Here is a 25652-nt window from a genome sequence, read left to right as displayed (position 1 = left end):
ATAATAATAATAATAATAATAATAGCAGATTGCTGAGGAAATGTGGAAAACCAATTTCAGGATTGGAAAATGAGAGACCTAGAATTGACAGGTCCATCTATCCCTACTCTAAAGCCTCTGCTGGTTTGGGTGTGCTGCTGTGGGGCATCTTCTCCCCTCTAGGTGCAATCACCTAGTATCAATGTTCATGCAAATCCCTCCCAAGCCACATGGTAAACAGGGAAAAGGGGAATTGTAGCCCTTGTAGAATAATGTTATGCAAAACATGAAATGGTAATCTTTTTTGTTTTTATTCTTCTTTTCTCAAGCTGAAGAACCAAGTTTGTAGCATAGAAATTTCGTTGGTCTGGGTATCTGACCAGATTCAGAGCCCTGGTTCTTTTGTATCTCTTATTTGCACATGCCGGTATGCCACTTTTAAACTCTCTCCAGTATAATCCCTATACTGAGGGTTTGATAATCTTACTCTCTGAAGAGTGAGGGTCCCTCTGAACCCAGCAGAGAGGAAACAAACTCCAACACTCCCCTGAGTTCATCTGAAACCTGGAATTTGTTTCGGCTTTGCCATTGGCAAGTGTAAGTGCAGAGTCATAAGAAGTCGTCTTGCGTCTCCAGCTCCAAGCTGGAGGTGGGATCGCTGTGGATTTGAAGCTGTACCAGCAAAGTGTTTCAAGTTTGGAGTATCCAGCATGTGCTGATACAGTAGAACAATGACTAGAAGTTGTGATGATATGATCCATAACTACATGAAACTGTAAATCCATAAAGGTTTTGACTGTGAATGTTATCGAATTTTCTCATGTGAAATACAAGCTGGACGTTGCATCTTTTTGGATGGACCAGTCTTGAGAATGAACTATACTGCTGTCCTTCTGTACAAAAGGGAGAGAAATAATCTTATCTGGGTGGGTTGAAATATATATTTATTTATATAAGTATTAGTTTGCTGTAATCTGGCCCTATTTGGGACATCCCTTCCAGGTGGCTCACAGACATAATAAAAAATAATAAAATCAGTTTAAAATCAGTTTAAAAACAAACAAGAAAACAAGCAGCATAAATTTTGAGGTTCAGGGAACATATAGAACACATCTGAACAAAACAACTTGATTGATAATAGTAAAGGATGGGAAGGAGGAGGCTAAAGAAGCCTCCTGGGGACATGCCAGCACCTCCCATAGCACCCACATAAGGTCTCAGTAAAGATCCCCTCAAAAATTCACAATGCATGAAAGACTGTTTGTTCTTCCTGCTCAGTTCATTTATGCATTTGCAAACTTGTCCACATGACATTGGTGGCCAGGACTGGACAGCCACCCTCCCTTCGGATCTGAGCAGAGGAGAAACACAAAGAGCTTCTCTGTGGGCAAGTAGTGCTGCTGGGTTGTTGTTTTTTTGGTAAAAAAAGAAGTGTGTGGTGCTGTTTTTCCATTGATGGAGGCTTCCTCACACTATTTTGTGGGCCTCTATTTGTTCTCCTTCAGATCTGGCAGCCATTTTGTTTTACGCCACACTCTCACAGGTGCCATTTTGTGCCTGTCACCTACAACCCTTTCTCAAAATTCTAAATGTGCCCACTAGCCCAGAAAGGTTGCCCAAAATGGACAAACGGGTGAAATCAGTGGAACGTTCTCTTAAGATTTACCACTGCTTTGCCCTTGAGAAAAGAAAGCGGCTTTGATATTTCAGTTTCCAATTCTTCAATAGTGAGTTTTGTTTGATATATGCTGACTCCTGTAATAGCTTACATCAGTTTTGATTAAACAGAAGCTGCCTAAATATTCAGCCTAATGCTTATCTAATGTATTATATAGCAGAGTGATTGTACGTTATAATAATAGTTAGCTGTCATATCAGAGTGACCCTCCAAGAGATGGTAATGTCGAGTGATGACTACTGATGCTGTGAATATAGCACGAATAACTGTGGGGTTTCTTTCTCTTAAGGCATATGCATTTGCAGTATCAATTTATAGTGGAATTTCACAGTCCCATCATTTGCAGAATTCAAGATGGCCTGAAGCACAGAGACCAATCATTCTTAGTTTCCTTGTGAAGCTAGAGTCTTGTAAATAGCACTGACAAAGTAATGAAATTTCCCCCCACCACAATATAAGATGGTGCTGTGTTCTGAAGTTTAATAAATGTTTTGATTAAAATCAGACCAGTTGTCTCAATCCTGGTTGCTCTAGGTTATTCTCATTGCATTTTTCATGCCCGCCACCTTAGCTGCTTCAGTTTAAAACGAGATACATTATTTTTGAAATGACAACACTGATTATTTCGTATTTGTCACTGATTAATATTTCTGCCTATAATGTAGAGAGTTTATCCCCAATAAAAGCATCATATACAATCACACAGTTTGAAAAACGTTAGTATTTTAAATATGCCCGTGAGTATACAATCTAATTCTGTAATGTTTTCTTTGCAACGTGGACAGCAAAATTTCCGGAAAAGCAAAGAGCTTCATTTATTGCAAGGAAATTACATTCAGTAATGCTTGCTGAGGATCTGATCTTGTTGTTTTCTGGCTTAAAAACACATCGTGCAATTACATTGTTGAGGAGATCAAAGCACTGGAAAACGAGGAGCTGTAGGAATCAATTTATTTCTGTTCCATGTCACTTTTGCTTTTCCTCATCTGTAAGTTCATTCTGTCCCATGTCTATGTTAATTTGCAATTTTTAGTTGTCTTTTTTTAAAATCTGCATATAAATGCATGTAAGTAAGACTCATGTTGGCTATCATGCAATATTATTTTTTTGAGCCAAGAACTGCATCAGAACATTCAAAAAGGGCAGAAGCTGGTAGAATGGAATTCAACATCATGCCATGAATGTCCCATCTGCCCAAGCATTTCCGCTTGCCAGATGGAATGATTTCTCCTCTCTTCACTGTTCTAGGGGTTCTCATTACCCCCCTGAACCAATTTCAAGGTGGAGGAAAGGAGAGAAAGCCCTATTGCACACGACTTCTGCTGGTGGGGCCTGTTAGGTGAATCCTGCTGTGAGTTCTGATTGGTTCATTCATCCAAGATGTGCAAATCAGGTCAATTCATATCAAAATTCAGAAAGATCGAATTCCTCAGGTATTGCTAGCAAGGAATCTAGAGGTTTTTAAACATGTAATACCAAGATGTATTCTTTGATGTGTTAAGTGGTAAATGCTAGGTCACAAAAACTTGCCATTGTACAAAGTATTAAAATGACAGGCGAGTGTCTATACAAAACAGCGTGAAATGGTCATTACTTTACACATAGGCTGATTTTCATAAATTAAATAGCATATTATAATAGAGCATAAAATGATGTTCCAGCAGTAGTCAGGGGTGATAGGAGCTGTAGTCCAACAACATCTGGAGGGACATAGGTTAGCCCCCCTTGATGTAGTGGCCAGAGCAGGAATGGGGAACCTAGGGCATCCCAAATGTTTCTGGACTACAGCTCCCATCACCCCCAACTATTGGCCATGCTTGCTGGGGTTGATGAGCTTTGAAATCCAACAACATGTGCAGGGCAACAGGTTTCCCACCTGTGTTTAGGGTATGGGCAACATTGGCCCCTGCAGCTGTTACTGCAAATAGCAGGAGGAACAAAATAAGGGCAAGATTGCCCTTGTCTATCTGAAAGAATTTGAGGAAACTGCTTGCACATGAACAGAATGCTAGAGACTCTACTCCAGCAGTAACCAACATAGAACCCTCCAGATGTTATTGGACTTTCAACTTCTTTCAGTCCCACCTAGCATGACTTATGGTTAGGGAGGATGGAATTTGTAGTCCAATGCCATCTGGAGGACACCACATTGCCCACACCTGCTCTAACAGGAATGTGGGAAGCAGAATTATTCAGGTCTCTGGTCCATCTGTCTCAGTATTCTCTGCAGTGTATGGCAGGAGCTCTCAAGAGTTTCAGACAAAAGTCTTTCCCAGCCATACACTGAAATACTAGTGATTTAACTCAAGGCCTTTTGCCTGCAGCACATGTTTGCTACCACTGAGTTATGTCACTTCCCTTAAAATGTATGCCATGTTCAATATGAATTGTATTTGCTTTTGCTGAACTTTCTTCCCTGTGTTGACAATGCAATTCCCTGTATTGACAATGCAGTAATTGTCTTCAGTGCAGTTGATCTTGCTCTTTGTACAGTATCCTACTCAGAAGTAGAGCTTTGCACAGAAGCTGAAGTGAGATTCATAACCCATAGGCTCAGACAGCAGAGCAGCAGTCCATTCATCCTGAAATGCAACCATTTTGGCTGTTAACATCTCACATTAAGCTCCTAAACATGTTAACCATAATTCAAAGCTGCATGGGACTCTAAATTTACATGCAGTTGTGGCCTTCCATTTTCACTTTAGTGTTGGGAAATGGTTCATAACATCATATCCATAGGGTACTATGTACAACAGGCTCTTGAATCACAGTATCAGTGTTCGGGCATTCATCCATATAGAACTGAGGTTGTATGTGTTGGTCGTGGAAAAATTATGCCCAGCTCCCCAGTCTACCATGTGTTCAGGACCCCTGTTTGCTCAGAGCCTATGCATGTACACTCAAACACATATAGGCTCCTGTATGTGCAATATTTTCAGCTAGTGTACAGATGGCAGATATGGCAGTCTGTGGGCATTCAGGTGTATTCACATAGGCTCCATACAAATGCCCTCCTCCCCCTGGCATGAATGAGGCTGGTGGTGAGGCCACATGAAGCAACCCTAATTCTTCCCTCTCCATGCGATCATTCACATATGGTGAATGCCGGAACAGGGGCTCTGCGAAAGAGCTTCACAATAGCATACTGTTCTCCAATAAAGATTGTCAGTGTGGGTGGCCTGATCTGGATCAGGACACTAATATAGGGAGTAGGGAGGCATTTTGACCCCTGCTATGGTTGCAGTCCAGATTGGGGTTTCCATACCTGCAATTTGTCAGAGGGAAAAAAACTGCCATTGAAGTAAATGTGATCTTTTGCCCACCCGCCGCCTATGTAACTGGCAGGTGCAGGGGCCCGAATCTCAATCAGGACCCCTGTGGGGAGCAAAGGGTTGATTAAAGTATTCCAGTATACTATACTATAGCTCCACTAGCCATTTTTTAGTGTGGTGGTGAAGGTTTTAACTCAGAGGCAGACTACGGAGTAAACATCAAACGTAGCTTGGTTCTACTGGGAAACAGTGCAATTCTTCCTAGGAAGTCAATGAGGTATTTTATGGGCCTCCAGGGCTTGGTGCATCTGCATGCTTTAAATAAACCCTTTCTAGTTGAAGAGCAGCTCCCTACACTGTCTAGAAAGCGAAGAAATCCAGAAGTTGTTTCTAAAGTACAAATGTAACGCAACCCAGTTATGATTAAAACCAAAGTTGAAGAATTAAAATGCAAATACCGGTCTGAAAAGGCAGCCGCTGTCCTGCTGGTTCATTAATTCTTTGGTTCAGAAAATGCTTAACAAGATGCAAGAATCAATAAGAAGAGGGTGACAAAGCAACCAGCGTTAAAGAATGTGGGGAAACAGTTATTTTTTTTAAAAAAAAGATGAGCTATTTGGTGCGCCTTGTTATAAAGCTAAGCCTAAATCTTTATCCCTCATTGATTAATATCATTCTCCAAGCTGGGAACAGAGCACAGAGTGGCAATGGTATCGTGATTGGACTAGGAGTGCCAAGATAATTATTACTCCGTTAGAAGCCCTAAATGGTTTTCCATTTAAGTGGCACAGAGAACAATAGAAATCTTAAATAGGTTTCGAAGTGACATAGCAAGCAATAAATGTCAATTAGTGCTAATGGCAGAAACCGCAAAAAAGCAAGAAAATACTTCAACTTGCTCTTTCCTTATCTTCCCCCCACACAAAGTAAAAGCCAATGATGTGAGTGTATAAGGTATGCAAATACTGACAGAACATTGAAAGACAGGACAACCACTTTAAAGATATTATAGATCCAAAAGATTCATTTCTTGCTTGGATGCCACCGAAGGGCAATGTAGAAATTCACACAGCCACTGAAGTATGTGATGCCTACCCACCCTGTATAATTTCAATGGAAAATGCTGTATCCTGTATCTATTAGATACAGGACACAGTTTGACACTTGACACTTTTGAGCAATCACAGCAATAGTCCCTCATGGGACAGTCCAGTGATGTTTGGGCATCTTGGAAAACATTGTTCTTTGTTTAAAAGTATTTCTAAACAACAATATTTAAAATCTCTTAAGTGGTGTTCAAAAATGAAAGCAGAAAAACTGAGAGTGAAAGCAAAAATCTATCAATAGCAGGGTCCAGTCTTATGGGTCAGGTAAAGCCTAGGCAAAAGAGATGTCTTTACCTGTCTGACACAATTGATGGATGATGCTTCACGTACAGCCTATTAAAAGCAGGAGTCCCAGTTACACTTTCTGCTAGTTAGGCTATGTATAACTCTAGTCTGCATCTTACATGGCTTCAACTATGAAAATGAGCAATATAAAAAAGACACAGATAATCTTTCTCTCTGTCTGTTTGTTTCTCTCCCCTACCTGTCTGGCTCTTCTTTGTGTGTTCCCTCCAAGATCTGGCTGGGTATCTATGATTTTTATTCCCAAATGCTAAGTATTCTATGAAAATCGGAAATTCTATTTCATAACTACATGTGGTGGATGAAACTTCAGATCTTCAGTCACAGCAGGAAATAGCAAGCCTAAAATTCAAATTAATCTGATGGATTGTTTTGTCAATAGAGTACAATGATCTTATGCCAGTCTGAATCCATGGATTGAATCCCACGTTTAGTTGTACTCAGAATAGCCCATTGAAATGCATGGACATGACTGAGGTCCATTCATTTCAATGGGTCTACTCCAAGAATGATTAACACTGGGTACCATATTCCTTTCTAAGTATTACATAGCTATTTTACAGACCGTTATGTTGCTGTGTTTTGGTTCAATGTTCAGAATATCTGTACTCTCCATACAGGAGTGCCAACTTGAATCAAATATTGTGGGGACAGGTAAGTGCACCCCTGCATAATCAATCACATGATGCGGTTCATGCATACCATTTGAATGGCAATGTCCATTTATTTTTTGGCCCCCGGCCCCCTCAAATATTTTATTGGTGGGATCAGACACCCCTCGGCCCCTAGGAGTTGGCTCATATGCCTGCCGTTGAAAATAATATTCATTGAATGAAGCGTTGTACATCAGTAAAGCAACTGATTAGTTTCAGAATCTGGAGTCTGTGGTCTTTGTAACTGGTTATGCTTTATTCCCTGATCCACTGTGTTGGAGAAATTTGAACCCTGATTAGATCACTCAATTGACATTACTTTTATCATAACATTGTTCAGCCACATCAAGCAATTCCTTTCTACTAACACAAAGACTGGTCAGAATCGCAGAAACTATTTTTTAGCTGCTTCATCCACCCCAATATCAGCTTTGTTTCAGGTATATTTTGTGCATGAGGTAAAATTATTTTTGGGGGGCAAGAGAATTGGAACAGCTGCCATCTTGCTTTTTCTAGAAAGTCCTACTCAGTTTTTTTCCTTTTTAGTTGGGCAATTTAAAATGTTTGCTGATATACAAAATGCAGCCTGTTTTGTCACTCACTTTGGCTAGCCTTGTAGTGGAGAGCTGTTGAACATCCTTTTATTTGAAAGGCACATTAGAATAAAACAACATTTTGGGCAATGATTGAAACAGATTGAAACAGGGCCGCTTCAGACATCCTTTTTATTTTGCATTCATGATGTTTTATGACCATGATGCTATTGTGGTGGTCATGTACAACCCCACTATCAATACTGTTTGCACCTGCAAAGGTTTGGGGGCATTCACACTGCTTCATTTCCAGTCAGTGCATATCCTGTAATTTCTTGCTAAGGTAAAGGGACCCCTGACCATTAGGTCCAGTTGTGGCCGACTCTGGGGTTGCAGCGCTCATCTCGCTTTATTGGCTGAGGGACCCGGTACAGCTTCCGGGTCATGTGGCCAGCATGACTAAGCCGCTTCTGGCGAACCAGAGCAGCGCACGGAAACACCGTTTACCTTCCCACCAGAGTGGTACCTATTTATCTACTTGCACTTTTGACGTGCTTTCGAACTGCTAGGTTGGCAGGAGCAGGGACCGAGCAACAGGAGCTCACCCCGTCGTGGGGATTCGAACTGCCAACCTTCTGATCAGCAAGTCCTAGGCTCTGTGGTTTAACTCACAGCGCCACCTGCGTCCCTTTCTTGCTAACTCTCATAATTTTTCATTTCACTAATCTTCTGGTGGTCATGCCTCCCCCACTGCTTTTGTTGTGTTATAGCTCCTCCTGTCAGAAATAATATAGTAGCAATGGAGAAGTATTGCATAATAACTAACAAAATAAAATGATGTGCAGATGGTCCAATATAAATCCACCACTAATGCATTATTACTACATCAAGAAATTGTTGCAGAATATATCTCCTCAAAAATGTCCGTCTTGAGGGACATCAAATCATAGCTTGCCATTCTGTGGAACCCTATTTTTAAATTGGCCATGCTTGCTGTTTGGCTTTTTGAAAGACATTCAGGTAAATATATCTATGTATCTGATATATGAACTATGAAGATGCTTTATTTGACCACTTCAAATATTTAAAAAGTGTCCATGATTCGTGTGTGTGTGTGTGTTCAGAGATGTGCAATCCTATGCATGTGTAATCAGAAATCAGTCCCAATTCAATGAGGTTTGTTGTTGAGGAGTCATTTGGCGAAAGAAAATTAGAGGAGGGCCATTTTATGAAACAGTTTCTCCTTGTATTACTGGGTAGATTAAAAAAATATTTGGTTGAATCACTGTTTCTTCCAACTGTAGCATAGCCTAGGAGTTTACTCTGTGGCATGTGTTACCATAGGAGGAAACAGTCACCTGTAGCCTCTGATCATATTATCACCTCTTTCCCCAGGATTTCTTAGTAGCAGAGGAGTGATAATGCCTGGCTTAACTCCTATAAAGTGGTTTTTGAACCAAGGATTCTGATAAGCAGGGCAATTAGGAAGACAGCTTGCTGGTCAGTTTGCTTGCTTCTGGACCACTGAAGTCAGAAGCTATAGGTGACCCTTTCACAAAATGCGCACGGTCAACTTATTTTCAGTTGGTTTTCTCAGCAATTCTGCTTTTGAGATTACATTTCTACAATAAGCCTAGAAACAAAATTTTCCTGTATTCATCTCTGCTTCCAGATACCAGCATCACATTTTGAATACTTCAGTGACCAGTTCACTGGGGATTCTTCCAGCTCTGCATTAACCTGCAAATCCAAAAGGGTTTTATTCATAAAGCCAGAAACAAAACCTCAGCAGATATTTCAGGAGAAATAGACTCTTCTAACGTAGTGCAAAGCTCATGATGTTTCATGATGCATAATGTATTTATATTTTCTCAAATCTGTGCTATTGTGGCCAATTATCCTTATCTCTATTCCATAAAATGTGCATTGCTTATAAAGCTTATACTGCACAGGGAACAGAATGATATGCCTCCTGGAATCTATGGAGTGGGCAAGATGAGAGAGGCATTGATTTTGTTTCCAGCAGTTGAGGACACAGATGAACACACTCCCTTAGTATGTTATGCTAAGCTTCTCTTTCTTCTCCTGTTCTGAGAAGCTTTGGGTGTAGCAATGGTTGGTTAGCATTACAGAACTTCTACTAACTTTGATAAGAAGATGTTTCCTTCAGCACAACAGCACAACACCTGCTACACAGCAGGGGAAGCTAGAGGTAGGGGTGGGAAATAAATTTAATTCAGTCCACATTTAACAAACCCAAACACTGCCATACTTTGAAATTTCCCAAATTTCCTACGCAGCTCCCCAGCCAAATCATGTTTATAGAATCACAGAATCATAGAGTTGGATGTGACTCTGAAGTTCATATTGTCCAACACTCTGCAGTGCAGAGTATTCAGCTGTCCCATACCAGGATTGAACTATCTGTGTGTGTACACACACACACACATAGCATTTTATTAGGGGGAAATGCTTTCGAAACTGTGCATATTAGTCAAAAATGCGTGCAAAAATTGGAGAAATTCGCACTAAAATGCTGATGAATTTTCATGAGGATTTAAAAAATAAATAAATTACAAATTGCTGTAGAAATGTGGAGAACTGAATTTCAGATTGGAAAAAAAGGAGAAATGGAGAGAACCAAAACGGTCACACTGTAGATTAATGCAGAATCAATGTGCAATGAGTTTTTATTTTTGTAATGAAATTAGCTTCTCAATATATATATTGTTACATATGTTATATATTTATTTATACTCTGCCTTTCCCTCCGTTAGGCACTCACTGTGGCTTACAGATAATATAGGGAGAGCTAAAAATATAGAAACATCTTGTTAATTGATTTGATATGCACTTTCAAAACTTTGTGAAGCTCTCTGCTGAAGGTTTTGGGTTGTTTTTTTGCAGCAAGATGCTGTCTATGGAGGAAACAATGTACAGTGTGCACATCAGGAACTCTTCTTCAGAAAAGCTGAAAATCTACTGTACCTGTCAATCATTGATGGTGCACCACCAGAAGCAACTGTTGTAGAATCCCATATTTTTTTGAAATATGGTTTTGAGAACTTCTTAAAATAGCAACCTTGTAAAGCAGCAAGGAGTGGGGGTAGGGATTGCAGTTCAGAAGCCTAGCTCCAAAGCTTTCTTAAAAGCTCCTTGGAAAAGGCAGATTGCTTTTATATCTTTGAGGGAGGGAAGCATGGATGTTAGAATTATTCTTTTGAAACTGTAAAAAAGTAATTGTTTAAAAAGTGAAACTGCACCTATGTACAGTTTTCTTTTTTAAAAAGAAAGCAGCATGGTCTGAGAAGGATTGTGGAATCATTTTATAAAATACATTGGCAAGGGAGATAATGCTCTGCAAATGCCCATGTCCTTTATTTCTGAGACTCATAGTTCTTAATTCAATTCTTTGTACTATATAAATTTCTATACTTTGTACTAATCATAAATTTCTTTTCTACCCCAGGCCCTTTTGACTCCCTCTTAATCTCCAAATCTTTGTTCAGTCCCTGCACAGTCCCATCAACAGCAGGGGGTCAATATTGACCACTTTGGGAAACTCTGAACTAAGGAGAAGGTTGATAGCCAGAGCAACCTCAAGAGTAGAAGTAGATAAAGTGCCATATTGGGGGGAGGGCCTGTTGCGGTAGCCTGACTTGGGGAGGCAAGTTGCCCATATGCCCTTATGGATAAGACTTCCCTGCCAATTGCAGATTGGGGGGATACTCTGAGAGAGATTCGTTTACAGCAACCCTGTACTGTAATCCATTATTGATATTGTAGGTCAGAGAAGGAGCTGAGGCCCATTGGGATTCCCAGTCAAAAATCCACTATCATTCTCAGGCTGCAGCAAAGGCCAATTTGCTTAAATTGCTCCTTTATGCACCCTCCTCAGCCAAATCCATCACAAACGGAGGTCCCGTGTTTTGTTGACTTGCATAAAAATTGGCTGCATTTTCAAATGTAAAAACGAAACCTTAAATAAATGTTGCACCTAAGGCAAGCCCCAAAGTAGATCAGGGACTCCCCCTTGCAATGCTGATTTTTGTGTTTCAGCCCTTTCAGCTACAGGCTTGGATAACTCTCACACACACATACATGTGCACACACCCAAATAATACATTGTACATTTTGTTGCAGGGGCCACACTTCTTTGATCATCTGAAAAATTGAAGGTGAGTTTTCAAAGCCCATTTCTCTTCTCCGTACCAGCAAATAAACTACTGAGGCGGAAAATTAAAAACTCAGTTTTGTCCGAAAGTCAAATTAAGAGCTTGAAAACGAGACTCAGCACTCTACAGCTGCAATATTTGGAAGACAGGGGCTCTAAACTCAAGGTTAATAATAGTGTACACAAATGGTCTATATTTTAGGTTTGCTTGGTTTTCAAAAAAAGGGTGAAACCTTTACAGCTGTTTCAGTAGTTTTGAAGAATCTGCACCTGAAGACCTAATGGAGTTCCTTTCATATAGAAGCATAGCTTATTGTATGAGTTATAAAGTACTAGAGAAGTCAGAATGGCTCTCTCCTTGTCCTCCTGCTGGCAGGTGAAGACCTTATTTCAAAAGGCTTTTGGGAACTGACTGCTTTTAATGAAAGGACAGGTGTCATGCTCTTTCATATTTTATCTGTAAGCCACCTTAAGTTCCTGTCAGGGAAAAGGGTGGGGGTACAAATAAATATGCAATAACAATAACAATAATATATAAAGAAGAATTGGCGAAAATGCACATGAGCAGTAGTGACGTCATGTACTGCTAGGAATGAAAGGTAGGACATATTTAAGCACCCATCCATAATCCAGTTTGCATCTGAAAATACTGTTCAGGGACACACCAGAAAAGACAAAGTTTCCAAAACTGTTAAACAATGTAATGATGAAAGTATGAGTAAAAATAACCTTAAAGAAATTGGTTGGGATCTAATACAACATTCAGTAGCTGCACAGTAATTGTGCTATTAAAACAAAAACAAAACATGGAAAAGGCCTCCAAAGTCAGTCCTCAGAGCAGTTTTCAAGGTTTAGTTCTGTATAGACTTTTAGAAAAATTATTACTGGACAGATGATTTGGAGCTGAACCAACTGATGGGTCACGTGCACCCGTGCCATCCTGCCTGAAGCCCTTTTGGTCATCCATCTCCTGTCATGGATGCTTTAGTTGAGATTCCTAGACTAGATGACCCTTGGGATCCCTTCTAACTCTACAGTTCTATAATTCTATGATCCATTTTAATTTGCTCAGCAGCCTATACACACATGAGCATGTATAAACTTTGTGCAAATTTGTGACATGGGCCTGTGCTTTGAGTCTTTTAAGTGCCTAAAAGTGCTCCTGTCTAAAGTATCTAATTTCTTATGGACAGTCTTTTATAAAGTGATTCTTTACTTAACCCTGCAGGGTTAAATAACAATAAATATGTATGTAGTGATACATATATCTTTTTTTTAAAAGTGGATTTAGTTTTCTTTCCCAACTAGGCACTGCATTTGTCGCACAAGAATCCTGTGCCGACTTCCATAACATAGATTTATTTTCCATGGCTTCTTTTGTTTACAGTCATTCCTAACCCGATTAACTGAGATTCATGTTGCCTGTAGCCTAGTGACAATAGCCATCAATAGTGGGAGAGGTGCTGAGGTGTGTTATGTTCAGCACATCCCTTCAGGGGGTTCTCTGTCAAAATCTCTTCAGGCTATCACTTATCGTGTCAATACCAAATAGCATGGAAGAGTTGAACTGTGGAAGAAGTGAAGAACATGACAATTTCCATGTCCACAAGTTGAAAATGCATGTTTTGTGGCATAAGGACCACATGAAATGTGCTAAAATATGGCATTCTAAATGGTTGGTATCATGAAGAAGTTTCATTATATGACATGAGATCATGTTACATCATCAGATAATCTCTCACTAGAAAATAGATGAATAGAATTTAGGCATATATTTCCCCTTTTTTCTGTGTGAATTAGAACAAGTCATTTACTGTGTATGATTCAAATGATCATTTGTTAACAGCAGCCTCACATAAATCACTGTTAACTTAAGGTTTGAGGAAATTTGGCTTGTCTGTTAAATTAGGGTCTGAGGTAATTTTGACCACCATACTAACCAATCAAGGAAATGAAATTGTTGCCAGACCACTTCTATTTTGTTCCTCATACTTTTTTTTCATTTTGTCTGTTTTTTGCTGTCATGCTCCAAATGCTAGCAGCTAATTGTTATCTGCTATTTTTGCAGGTTTGCAACAATAATGTTAGATTATGAATTCTACCATGTTAATGTTCTAGTATTATTTTCATTACAGAACTATTACTTCGAAATGCAGTAAAAATCCATTAATCCTTCCAATATTGCCTCCTGCTTTAGTACCGGGAGGTAAAGATTTTAATAACAGAAATTATGAAAAAATGTTTTGCATGACTAGCTCATGTTGCTATTCTTTTGCTTTCATAATATTCTTCTTTATATGTGAACTTGAGGGGCAGAATGAGAGTCCGGCTCAAACACATACACCAAGCGCTTAAAAGAAGTGTAGAATCGTGTCAAATAGTGTCACAATGCTGGCAGCTAGCGAGTGAACAATCTGTCAGTTTTGCTTCTTTCACTTTCTCATTTTTCTAATTGTAAATTCAGTTTCCCCACATTTCTATAGCAATTGAGAAAATCCTTATGAAAATTCATTGGCATTTTAGTGTGAACTCATAATAAGTTATTCATTCATTCATTCATACATACATACATACATACATACCACACTTTCCCTCCCAGCAGGACTCAAGATGGCTTACATATAAAAATGAGAACTTCAAAAACAAAACAAAAAACAAATTTTGTATGCTGTCTTGAGTAATACACACATTTTTACAAGCCTTCCCCCCACTATAATGCATTTTTTGTAAATACAGTATTTGTGTAAGTTAAATTCCAAAGATAGTTGTATTTTGATTCACAAGAGTCAAACACACAGACAGAATGACAGCAAGTGGACTTCTGAAAGATAGAATTGCATATTTTATTGTGGATAACTGTGCTACTAACTAGTATGGTTATGTCATACTGGTTGAAGAACTGCATCACGGAATTTGGATAAGTTGAAATAAGTGCTTCGGTTCACATAGTGTGAATTTGATCAATTCGGTTTTAAAACATGTAATCATAGAATTGTAGAGTTAGAAGGTTCCCTAATAATTAAATAGTCCATCCATCCATGGCAGATGGCCATCCAACCTCTGCTTGCAAACATCCAAGGAAGGAGAGTCCATCACCTCTCATGGGAGTCTTCCACTGTCAAACAGCTTTCTGTCAGAAAGTTCTTACTGATGTTTAGTTGGAATCTCCTTTCTTGTTACTTGAATCAATTAGTATGGGTCCTATCCTCCAGAGCAGGAAAAAACAAGCTTGTTCCATCTTCCATTAGATATTTGAAGATGGTTATCATATCTTCTCTTAGCGTTGCATCTGGCCAGATCATCTTTAGGGTACACTCCCTGAATCAATGGACATATCATTTAATTTCTGTAGATCTACTCTGAGGTTGACTTAAGCAGATAGAACCTTCACTGTAATAACATCAAGACAGGAGGTAAAAGTTGTATTACAAATTTCTTAGTGGGGGAAGGAAGATTTGCTGTCAGTCTTGCATTTCCTGTCAGGTATCATTCTGCCATTAGATGACCTGTATTGTATTCTAATTAGAATGAATCTCCTTATTTAGTCATGTGTGATAAATGAGAAGTCCATCCTCCAAAATTACACTGATTTGCATCAAATGGTGCACCTATGGGGTCATTACGGAGATACACTGTTAGAGCTGGCAGCTCATTAATCTTTTTTTGCTTTTGTCTGTACTCAATGATTTTTGTCTGCAACCTTTATACCCTCCAATGCATCTCACTAAAATGTAACAGGAGTTGTTTGCTTAGTCAATAAAGGCTTCAGTCTATTGCCCCAACCTTTTTCTTCATCTGACCAGATTTTGATGGCCAATTTTCAGTCAGTGAGGACAACAGTCAACAGATTCACTCTGTGGAGCAACATGATTTTATTTGGCCAGACCCCCTGTATCATCATTATTTGGAATTGGCAACCTAAATATACCCTATATATACCAGTCAGAGTTGACCTTCAGATTTCATTTTTTTTAAACTATTGTTTTTTCTGAAAGCCAGCTCAGGAAAAATCCCAGTCTTCAGTCCTTTAATCTTTCTCTGCCTTCATGTACCAAGCAACACTTCCCACAACAAGCCCTGAAACTGGTCATACCAAACATTCTCTGTCAGCAAGCCAGACTTTCTGACAACATCTCATTGTCATGCCTGTAAAAGCATAATGGCTCTTATCCAGAAATGCTCCCTTTGCTGAACAAATGATGGCACTTTCGATTCAGTTTCTGATGGTTGTAAGAGAACAAAAATTGCCTGGGTTCAATCTTCTCAATCCCCGGACAAGTGATCAGATCTGGCAGCACTTTGATTATCTTCCCAGCAGGAGAAATGGAGGGAAATCCTCACATGTACTAGTGGAAAGGGTGCAACTTGTCCTGTTGTTTACACAAAAGATTGCCTCAGCCCTTATATATGCAACTGATCTCTGCACTCTGTAGGTGAGAGCCTCCTGCAGATGCCATCTTATCAGGATGTCTGTTCATGGCACCTACCATTTGGAATTCCTTCCATTAAATATTTGGCACCATATTTGCTGTCTTTGCAGTACATACTGAATATTTTCCTCTTTCAGCCAGTCTTTTAAGTAGAGATCTTTCCCAGTCTGCATCTGCACTGGAATTGTTTTTATTGTTTTGTCACTTGTTTGCTGCCCTAGGGCAGTATATAAATTTAATAAACAAACAAACAAATGAATAAAATGTTTTTCAGATTGTGCTATGTCCCAGATTGTTCCTTCTTGATTTGAACTGCCCTCATGCATTCAGGAAGGGAGGAAAGTAAGGACAATCAATGCACAATCTCCTGTGTCTACAAATGGATCACTATTGATTAGAGAAAACTTTGAATCGGGCCCAAGGTTTCATCTGAATCGGGCCCAAGATGTTGAATTCCGTGCCTGCCCTAGTTAGAACAAAAAGGAAACTTTAAAAATTACAATCACAAAAGGTCACAGCTCTTCCAATTTAACTTTTATTGCTTTTTTCAAAATGAGTAAATGATTTAATAGAATTAATTTTGGCAATGAAAGCATCTGAGTCACACCATTCACACTTTCCCCTCATTTGAGCTTTATGAGGAATGAGGTTTTTCATTTGTGATCTAATTATGGTGGTTCATTGTTTAATATGCTCCAGTGGCTAATTTTGACTACCTTGTCTATATTTCTAAAAGAACACAGCATAGAAGGGGAAATTGGAGATTACTGTGGTTTTTAACACTGGAACGTACACCTCTAGGAGACAGGGCATTGAGAGACATACCAATTAATCCTTCAGTGGTTTGTAAAATAGAATGTAAAATAAGACACCCAGCACAGTACTCTGAAAGCAAATTACATTCTCCAGTCAGAAAATAAATGATTTGTTTTTCCTCACATCTATGTGATTCATCCAGAATTTACATTTAGAGTCTCTCTTCTTTTTTTTCTCTTACGGCAATTTAAATACTAAATCATTCATGTGTTGCATATTTCATGGTCTTGTTGATTGTCCTGGATTTTATGCTATAAGTGTGTTCACTTGACAGAAATAATAGGAATATTGTACTGGTAATTATGTTGTTGCTAATAATGTTGATTTTATGTAATTGTTTGAAACAGCTCCAAGTCTCTCTCTAATGTAGCTACAGAGTTACAAGTTCAGGATCACTCCATTCCTGTCTGCCTGTTTGATCTCGTCTCCTAACTTACTTCAGAGTTTTGAGGAGTCTTCCTGCAAAGAAAGACAAGCCCATGCCATGTCAGAGAAAAAGAAGAATGAAAGTGTTTCTTTCCTTCTTGATTTAATATAGCTACCACTAATTATGAAAGCATAAGCTAGAAAATAATAGTTGTATATTTGTTTCCTCTGATGGACACAAAGCTTATCAAGATGCTTTTATGATACTTTTTTCCCTCAGGGGAAAAAAGATAAGATTGCTTGTGGCATATGCCTAATCTCTTACAGCATCATTGTAAAATATATAATAATATAGATAACTGTATCTTGCTTAAAACATCCTTCTGTAATGTTTAGCAGCCCACTCCTTGTTTTTCTAGAACTCTCTGCAAGCTAAACTTGTTCAGGCAAACTTTACTGTAAAGTCATTTTAATAAATGCTTACCTTGTCGTGAACACTTCTCTCCATCTTCTTGGATTCTTGAAGAAACTCTCTTGAATTGATAATTTATTTTATATTTACCATATTTGCATGCCTTTTTTCTAGGAAATTCAGTGAGATTCATATTTTTTTCCACTGAGCTCCATAGGTGAATTTAAATTTTGAACCCAGATTTCCAAAGTCCAGTATTCTACCCAGAATACATATATTTAAATACATTAATAAAACAAACAATACAATGAAATAGGCTGTGAAATTATGTTCAGATGACTTCTTCATTTTTAATAAAAAAAAACCTTAATACTTACAGTATTTTGGCAAATATGTGGTGCCTGAAAAAAAACAAAAAACAGTTCTCTGAATGGATTCTGCATTTTTCATGTCAGAGTAGCTTGTATTGGTGAATTGTTCTGTTTTTAGACCATTACAGCAATATAAGGCTTCCCTAGCATCTGAACTGACAGCTAGCCATTTGGAGTCAATGCTGTGGTGTTTTAAAGTTTGTGTTATACACAGTTAAAGTATACTTATACACCTTTTTCTATTCAGTGCTGGTAGGTTCTGAATCAGATTCGTATTAAAAAAGATTCATGGGTGGGAACAGTTAGGAAAACCACAAATAGCTTTCATCTCTGAGTTGAAATAACACGCTTATAACTTTAGTGATAGGATTTTATTTTTTTTAATGAGAAAGTGCAGAAGGTTGACTAGAATCACCTTAATTGCTTTAGTTTAATGGTATATTTACTTCAGAATTAGTTTAATTTTAATATATACGTTAGCAGAATAACTAATGGTGGGTAAGACAAAGGCCAAATCATTATGCATTATCATGTCCTACAAAGTTCAGTGAACTCTGTTAATTCATAAGGGTGTGACACATGTTTACAGAGCCATGAATCTATAATCAGTAAATACCATGGGTTAGCACTATGTAAACACTGCTTCTGTGCAATGTTGTTCATGGCAAAATTGTCACTCTGAATTTCATTAACCATTTTACTTTAATCATCAATTTCACAGGCATAAATGAGAAGAGAGTTATAAATCATTTTGAATGCAGAAAATTGCTAAAGAAATGAGGAAGTATTATCAGTAATTACCTTTGGTTGTGTACAATCAAATAATGACCGCTCCCCGCTTAAAACGGGGGGCGCCCTTTGCGTGGACACGCGCAGCCCTGGATCTGGAGCGGCCCCATCAGCATAGGCTTGGCTTATCCCTCAGGTGGGATACCTGGAGGTCCCCGCCTACCTCAGTCAGTTGTCCAATCCCACCTGGGGGAAGCGTTGCCAAGGAGACCAGGCCAGGTAGGGGGAGGGATTACCTGCCCACACAATAGAGGGAGGATCTTACCTGGGAATCCTCACTTGGCTCCAGAGCTTCTCCCACCCTACCCACCCTCAGTTAATGTCTTCCTTTGCAGGTTAACTTTTCTTCACAGGTATGCAGGCGCTGCTATGTTAAGGTCGCTGTTAAAGGGCCGGAAAGGAATTTCCCTGCATTGGCAGGTTTCACCTTTCCCGTAGCAAAACGTCACAACTTTGGCGGTATCAGGCCTTGGGCGGAATCCTTTAGTCCATCTTCCTCTTTGCGGCGGCGATACCAGGGTTCCCTGTTAAAGGGGTTTCTGAAGGGAGGCTTTGACCGTACGGCGAAAGGTCGTCATTGCTCTCCCCTGTGGCGGCGGCGTAACGGGGGCAGCTATCTCTGCTTGAACATATGTTCTCCAGAGCCGGCCCATCCCCCCCCCACACTGGATAACCCTGAAGCTCCCTAGGTCCCCAGGTGGGGACTGGGGAGGGAGAACGCCCAATGCCTGAGCAAAGGTCTACCCACATTTGAAATTTAATAAAGTTGTGGCCAATTTAATCCCATAGCACGTTGTCTTGAGTCGTTATTGCACATGATGGGGGGGACCACTCGGGATCTGGGGACTCCGCCTGTCCACGCAATGAAAATTTCTATACTCCAAAGTGATGGTGGCTATGAGAAGGATTTTGTACTCATTTTAGGATCTATGATTCTGAAGCGTGTCCTGTTGGGTTAAACTGGACTTGCTTTCAGATAGTTGCACGTAGGATTATAACCTTAATATAACCACTCCTATCTCTGACTGCGAGATTCTAGGCATGGGTGCCAACTATGCAGGGCCCAGGGTGCCCTAGCACCCACAAATTTCTAAATGAAGGGGCTGCCCCCCCCGATTTCCCTTGCGGCATGCCCTCATGATGTATCCTCACGGGCGTGCTGACTCCACACATGCACACACGCCCTGGGTACCAGCTGTCGCAGGGGCAAGGTGGCACGTCTGATTCCAGGGGTTCCAGGCACTTACCGAGGGTTTTATTTCCTCAGAATGAGGGACAGTGGAGACTGTGGTGTCTTTATGATATTTTATTTATTTGCTCATATATACAACCTGAGCCTACAATGGAGGGGCTCACAGCATCAACACCCTAGGGGGGGTCTTACTTCTCCAATAGCTGCATCCTTGGATTCCAGCAGAAATCAACCATGGCTCTGTCTCTCAGCTGCCCAGCTCGCTTCTAGCTCCTAGCTCACAGACTGCAACTCTGTTTTTTGTCTTTCTAACTACCAGACACTTGAGGAAGTGGGGCCCAACCATTGGCCCTCTGGCACAAAGCCACTTCCTTTCTTACCTTAATGAGCCATACTCAGGCAATTTTCAAGAACTTGACTGGCTATTCCAGCAATTGAATCCTTGTTGAATCCAGGAATTAGAAGGCACTCAGGCATACAGCCCCTCCACCCAAACTCACAACAATGTACAATGGAAAATTTTGCTATTACATGCTTCAGGCTGCTGTAAAATACCTTCCCTTATTTCTCCAATGGAAATAGAGATATCCTATTTAATAATAATAATAATAATAATAATAATAATAATAATTATACACCACCCATCTGACTGTGTTGCTCCAGCCTCTCTGGGCGGCTTGCAACATATATAAAAACATAATAAAACATTACATTTTAAAAAACTTCCCTATACAGGTCTGCCTACAGATGTGTTCTAAAGGTTGTATAGTTACTTATCCCCTTGTCTCAGGAGTTGCATAACTGCATACCCTCCAGTGAAAATAGGGATGTCCTAAGGAAAAGTGGGACATTCTGGGATCAGATCAGAAACTGGGATGGCTTCTGTTAATCCAGGACCGTCCTTGGAAAATAGGGACACTTGGAGGGTCTGGGTGCAGTGATCTGCCTCCCCTCCCCTCCCCTCCCCTCCCCTCCCACGCTGCCTGCTGTGTGTGAAAGAGCTGTGGATTTATTGGTGGGTTTGCAGTTCATCAAGCCCTGCCAGTCTGGTGATAGAGGATTTTGGATTGCTTCCTAAAGTTGCAGTCCTGTGCACCCCTGCTGAATATCTTGTGCCTTTGTGTGGCAATTCCCGCCCCCTCCCACAGATGGAGTAAATAAAGACACAGGACACCAGAATTTAGGTTAATGGGCGAAAAATGGCCACAACTTTATTGATTACAGGTAAGAGCGGTATTGGCTTTAGGCATTGGCCCTAACAGACTATCCGGTCTAACCGGGAAGGGTTAAGCACCAACAGGAGGAGCCGCTCGGAAGCGCGCTTTAGGCCCTAGCCTCCGTAGGTTTCGGACAAGACGACACCCCCCCCCGAGTCCTTTAACGAACTACCCTTCAAGATTTGGGGGAGGTGATGGCGTTCCTCCCCCCCGACTTCATTTGCATAACAATACCCCTGCCAACGCCTAACCGCCAAAACCAAGGAGTTGTGACGTTTTGCTACGAGGTAGGCGAAAAAACCAGGTGGCTTTTAAAATACAGCCAATTAGCCAAATGGAAAAACTCCTACCAGGCCCCTTTTGGCAACCAGCCGAAGCCCTTAGCAAATTCCGAATGCATACCTAAAGGGTGGGTGGGTGGGAAACTGCAGCTGCTGCAAGAGCGAAAAGGGGCGAGCCAGGGCTGCCCCGACCTTAAGTGCCCCTTGGTAAGCCCGCCCCTGCCGCCAGCCGATTGGCTGGGGCTGTAGGGGATGAATATTAATGGGGGAATCCCTGAGTCCCGCAAGAGTGTAGACGGGGGCATGAGTCTGCAACCCCCCCCTCCTTAGGTCGGGAGTGGCTTTCCAGATGTCAATGGACTATAGCTCAGAGGTGATGGCAGCCAAGGTTCAGCAACACTGGGAGGGGGGCACAGACTGTGCACACTTCTCCGGGCGCATGCCCCATTGAGCTTAACGGCAGTGCTGGATAGACATGCTTAGGACTGAGTGCTGGAAAGCTGCTGGAGAAGAGACAGTGAGCCAGAACCTCTGTGGATTTTCCTATGGAAGGACAGGTTTCTTCCTGAGTTTGTTTCAAAAGGGCTTTTGCTTTTCAGTAAGAGAGCCCCTATGAGCTCCAGGCTTCTTGCATTTTGACAATTTGCTCTCATAATTCACATCTCTTTTACAGTAATGCTTGCTCAATTAATAGTAATTTTCTTATTTTTGAAATGAAATATATTCATCATGCCCCATATGCAAAGAGAAACGTTCCTTGGGCCGGCATGAGGGAATTTTCTTCCTTCATAAATGTTTCATCTACTTTATTAAGCCTCGTGCTTTTCGCACCTTGCCTGCATAAGAATTTTTTTATTTGAGAGATTTTTCTGCTATGAACTACAGAAAAGGAGATGCATTAGGCATAATTGCCAACTGGGTATTCACTCACAATCATTCCAAATGACTCTGTGGTCTCGCTCATGGCCACTGGCAAAGCTTTAACAGCCCCAGAGAGAGGAAGGGACCAGCTTGAGTGAGCAAAACCTTCTTCCAATGCATGTTGACAGAAAAGAGAACTTGGGAAACCAGCTGTCGAACGCATCTAGGAAATGTTGCGGACAAACCCCTTTGAAATAAAGAGGAATTACTCAAGAGCAGCTTTCGTTCAGTAAATGAAGCTTGTGCAAAAGCATGAGCTCTATTATACAGCAGGCTTAACGTTGAAATTACTTCATAAGATTCTGAAGCCTAGCTGTCTTCATTTTCATATTAGAGATGATCTATACATTCAAAGTCACTTGGTACAGGCCTTCCTTGAATGTCCCCCTTCCTGATGCAGATGCTCTACACAGTACCACACCCCTTTGCACTTAGAGCATCTATCAGGATGATGGCTAGGTTAGAAACCTTTCCCCATGGAATGGGAGGGACACAGTATTAGGGTGTATACATTCCAGACATTCAAAGCACCTCCTCCAGAATCCTCTTACCTGTAGTTTACCCCTCACTGAACTACAATTCCAAGCACCTTTAACAAACTACGGTTCACAGGATTCTCAGGATAGGGATGTACTTTGGAAGTGCTTTAAATTTATGGTGTGTATGCACCATACGTTGTCTAGCTCCAGTCTTCTGCTGGTCTTACTTTGCATCTAGTCCCATTCATACAATTGCTGCAGAGATGGGAGCTTGAGCTGGGAATGCACTGTAAAATGGCTTTCCTACGTCCTTGCAAGTTCTTAGTATTCTCTAAGATGCTGCTAACTATAGCATCCATTGATTCTTTAGGTCTCATCTGCTCGCTTTCAAAAGGATATCCATTTCTGATGAATTGTTGAACTAGGAATCTTAGATCACCGGTGATGAGAATACTACTGCCTAAAAGGTAAAGATGTTTTCCTCCTTCAGATTGCTATGGAGTATGGTTGCCAGCATGCAGCTTGTAGTATCTTTGAATATGCAGCTGAAGCAGGAGTTAAGAACCTTAGAAGACCCCTGCTGGAACAGATCAAAGGCCTATCTACTCCAGCATCCTGGTAGACTAATGGCTAAACATTGGTCCAGCAACTGGTACCCAGAAGCATGCTGCCTCTTTTTATGGGGATAGCACAGAGCCATCTTGACAAGTTGCTATTGAAAGTCTTTATTTATCTAACTCATTTTTAAAGATGTCCAGGTTGGTAGCTATATTGTGATAGTGAATTCCATAATTCAATCATACACTCTTACCAAGGAGGACACACTTTTATCTTAGATCTTCCCAACATATTAGCTATATGGAATAACTCTGGGTTCTGGTATCAGAGGGGGATAAAAACCTGTTTCTAATCACTTTCTCTATACCAGACAAAATGCTATAAAGATTTGTCACATTTTCTCTAAATTAAAAAAACTCCAGATGGCATGACCGTTCTTCATGAAGGAGTTGCTCTAGCCCCACAATCATTTTGGCTGCTCTTTTGTCGCACCTTTTCCAACCATTACAATGCACTTTTTGAGATGCGATAGCCAGAACTGTACACGGTATTCCCTGTGTGGTTGCACCATAGATTTGTAGAAAGGCACAACCATATTGGCAGTTTCCCAGTCAATCTAATTCTTAATAACTGCTGTTCACGTGAAATTCACTTCTTTTTTTCACAGCAGCCACACACTGGGTCGACATTTTCATTGAGTTATGCAGCATGATCCTACGATCCATTTTCTGGGTCTGCAAGCTCACACCCCTTCCCTGGATACGAGAAGTCATATATGAAAATGTTGAACAGCACAGGATGTAGAACAGAGCCCTGTGACACCCCACTCTGGTTTGACACAGAGCAATTAATGAACCATCGTTGGGTACAGATGGTCAATCAGCTGTTGATACACCCAACAGTAGTATTGTCCAGCCCACATCTTAGCATCATATTAAAGACAGCATTATGGGAGACTTTGTCAAATTTTATGCAACTTCAGTATATGCGTGTTTGTATACATTACTTGCCTTGAGAACTGAGAACCGCATTGTAAAATTTCAAAGAATGGCTGTGTTTCAGTTCACGTGTTGTTTGGGAAAGTACATCCCCCTTTAACTGCAAATGGAAATGTATTTCACCCCCATCCCTAGACTGGTAACACAGCTGTTAGTTATCCTTACCAAGAAAGTTTACTTTACAGTTTATATTGTGAAAACCTTCCCAGCGCAGCTTTGCTTTAGCTTTTAGTCTAAATTTTGCACCTTGTAACCTTTTATTTGATTCCCTCCCATGCTTTATTGCTGGGGCCTTGGCTTTTAGTTACTCTCTTCTCCTGAATGAGATTGTACTGCTGCTTTCCGTTACCGTCGTATAGGTTTTTAATTCTGTTTTATTGGAGTGCTTTTACCATCTGTGAATCACCTTGAGCGATTCACTTAGATTTTTTTCTAGTAAAAAATAAAGGAAAAAAATCTTTGTTTGGTTGGGGGGTTTTTTTGGTCCTGTTTTGCAAATTTCTATGCATCTGTAACATTATGCCTTGCTTGGCACTAAATTAAAGGACATGGAAGATGGCCATATTAAGTCATATTCTAGCATTTCATATCTCTTATCTATCCTCTGCATGTCCTCACATAGTTCTGCAGAAGCTTATGTACGGACATTGAAATTCCTACAATTCTGAATATTACTGTTCATGGTGATTCTGAATGTTAATGTTTACCAGCTGTTCTTAATCCCAACCTGTATCTATTCATCTCATAAATCTGGGGCATAATAGCAATTTGGTAGCTAGGCATTTGGAAGATTTGTTATGCTATAATCGGGAGGAAAGCAGCATTGGCATTAATGCTATGCATCTATTAAAGGAACATGAGAAGCAAGTCTTCTTCTTCTTCTTCTTCTTCTTCTTCTTCTTCTTCTTCTTCTTCTTCTTCCCTAGAACATGGCCAGTTCAGTTAACCACTTGCCATATGATGAATCATAGAGCTGGAAAGGACCATGAGGGTCATATACCCAACCCCATGAAATGAAGGCATCTCAGCTAGATCATACATGACAGATGACCATCCAATCTTGGCTTAAAAAGAGGCCACCTCCTCCTGAGGAAGTGGTGGTTCCACTACTGGACAGCTCTTAC

General features: G+C 40.4%; 1 long non-coding RNA gene across 4 annotated transcripts in view; it reads left to right on the top strand.

Annotated features, from left to right (window-relative positions):
• LOC310695154 overlaps positions 1–25652 on the top strand; it is a 143774-nt gene that overhangs the window by 80486 nt on the left and 37636 nt on the right. For 3 of the 4 annotated variants that reach the window (XR_014519953.1, XR_014519954.1, XR_014519956.1), the window contains 3 exons: positions 11668–11702; positions 15051–15111; positions 23343–23439. This is a non-coding gene — a long non-coding RNA (uncharacterized lncRNA). The remainder of the gene's footprint in view (positions 1–11667; positions 11703–15050; positions 15112–23342; positions 23440–25652) is intronic. The other variant, XR_014519955.1, reaches the window with a different exon arrangement.

The sequence above is a fragment of the Podarcis liolepis genome (genome assembly GCF_965112155.1).
Source record: "Podarcis liolepis genome assembly, chromosome: 1".
NCBI lineage: Eukaryota > Metazoa > Chordata > Lepidosauria > Squamata > Lacertidae > Podarcis > Podarcis liolepis.
Note: the sequence above shows the minus strand (reverse complement) of the source record. Positions and strands in the feature narration are given on the sequence as shown.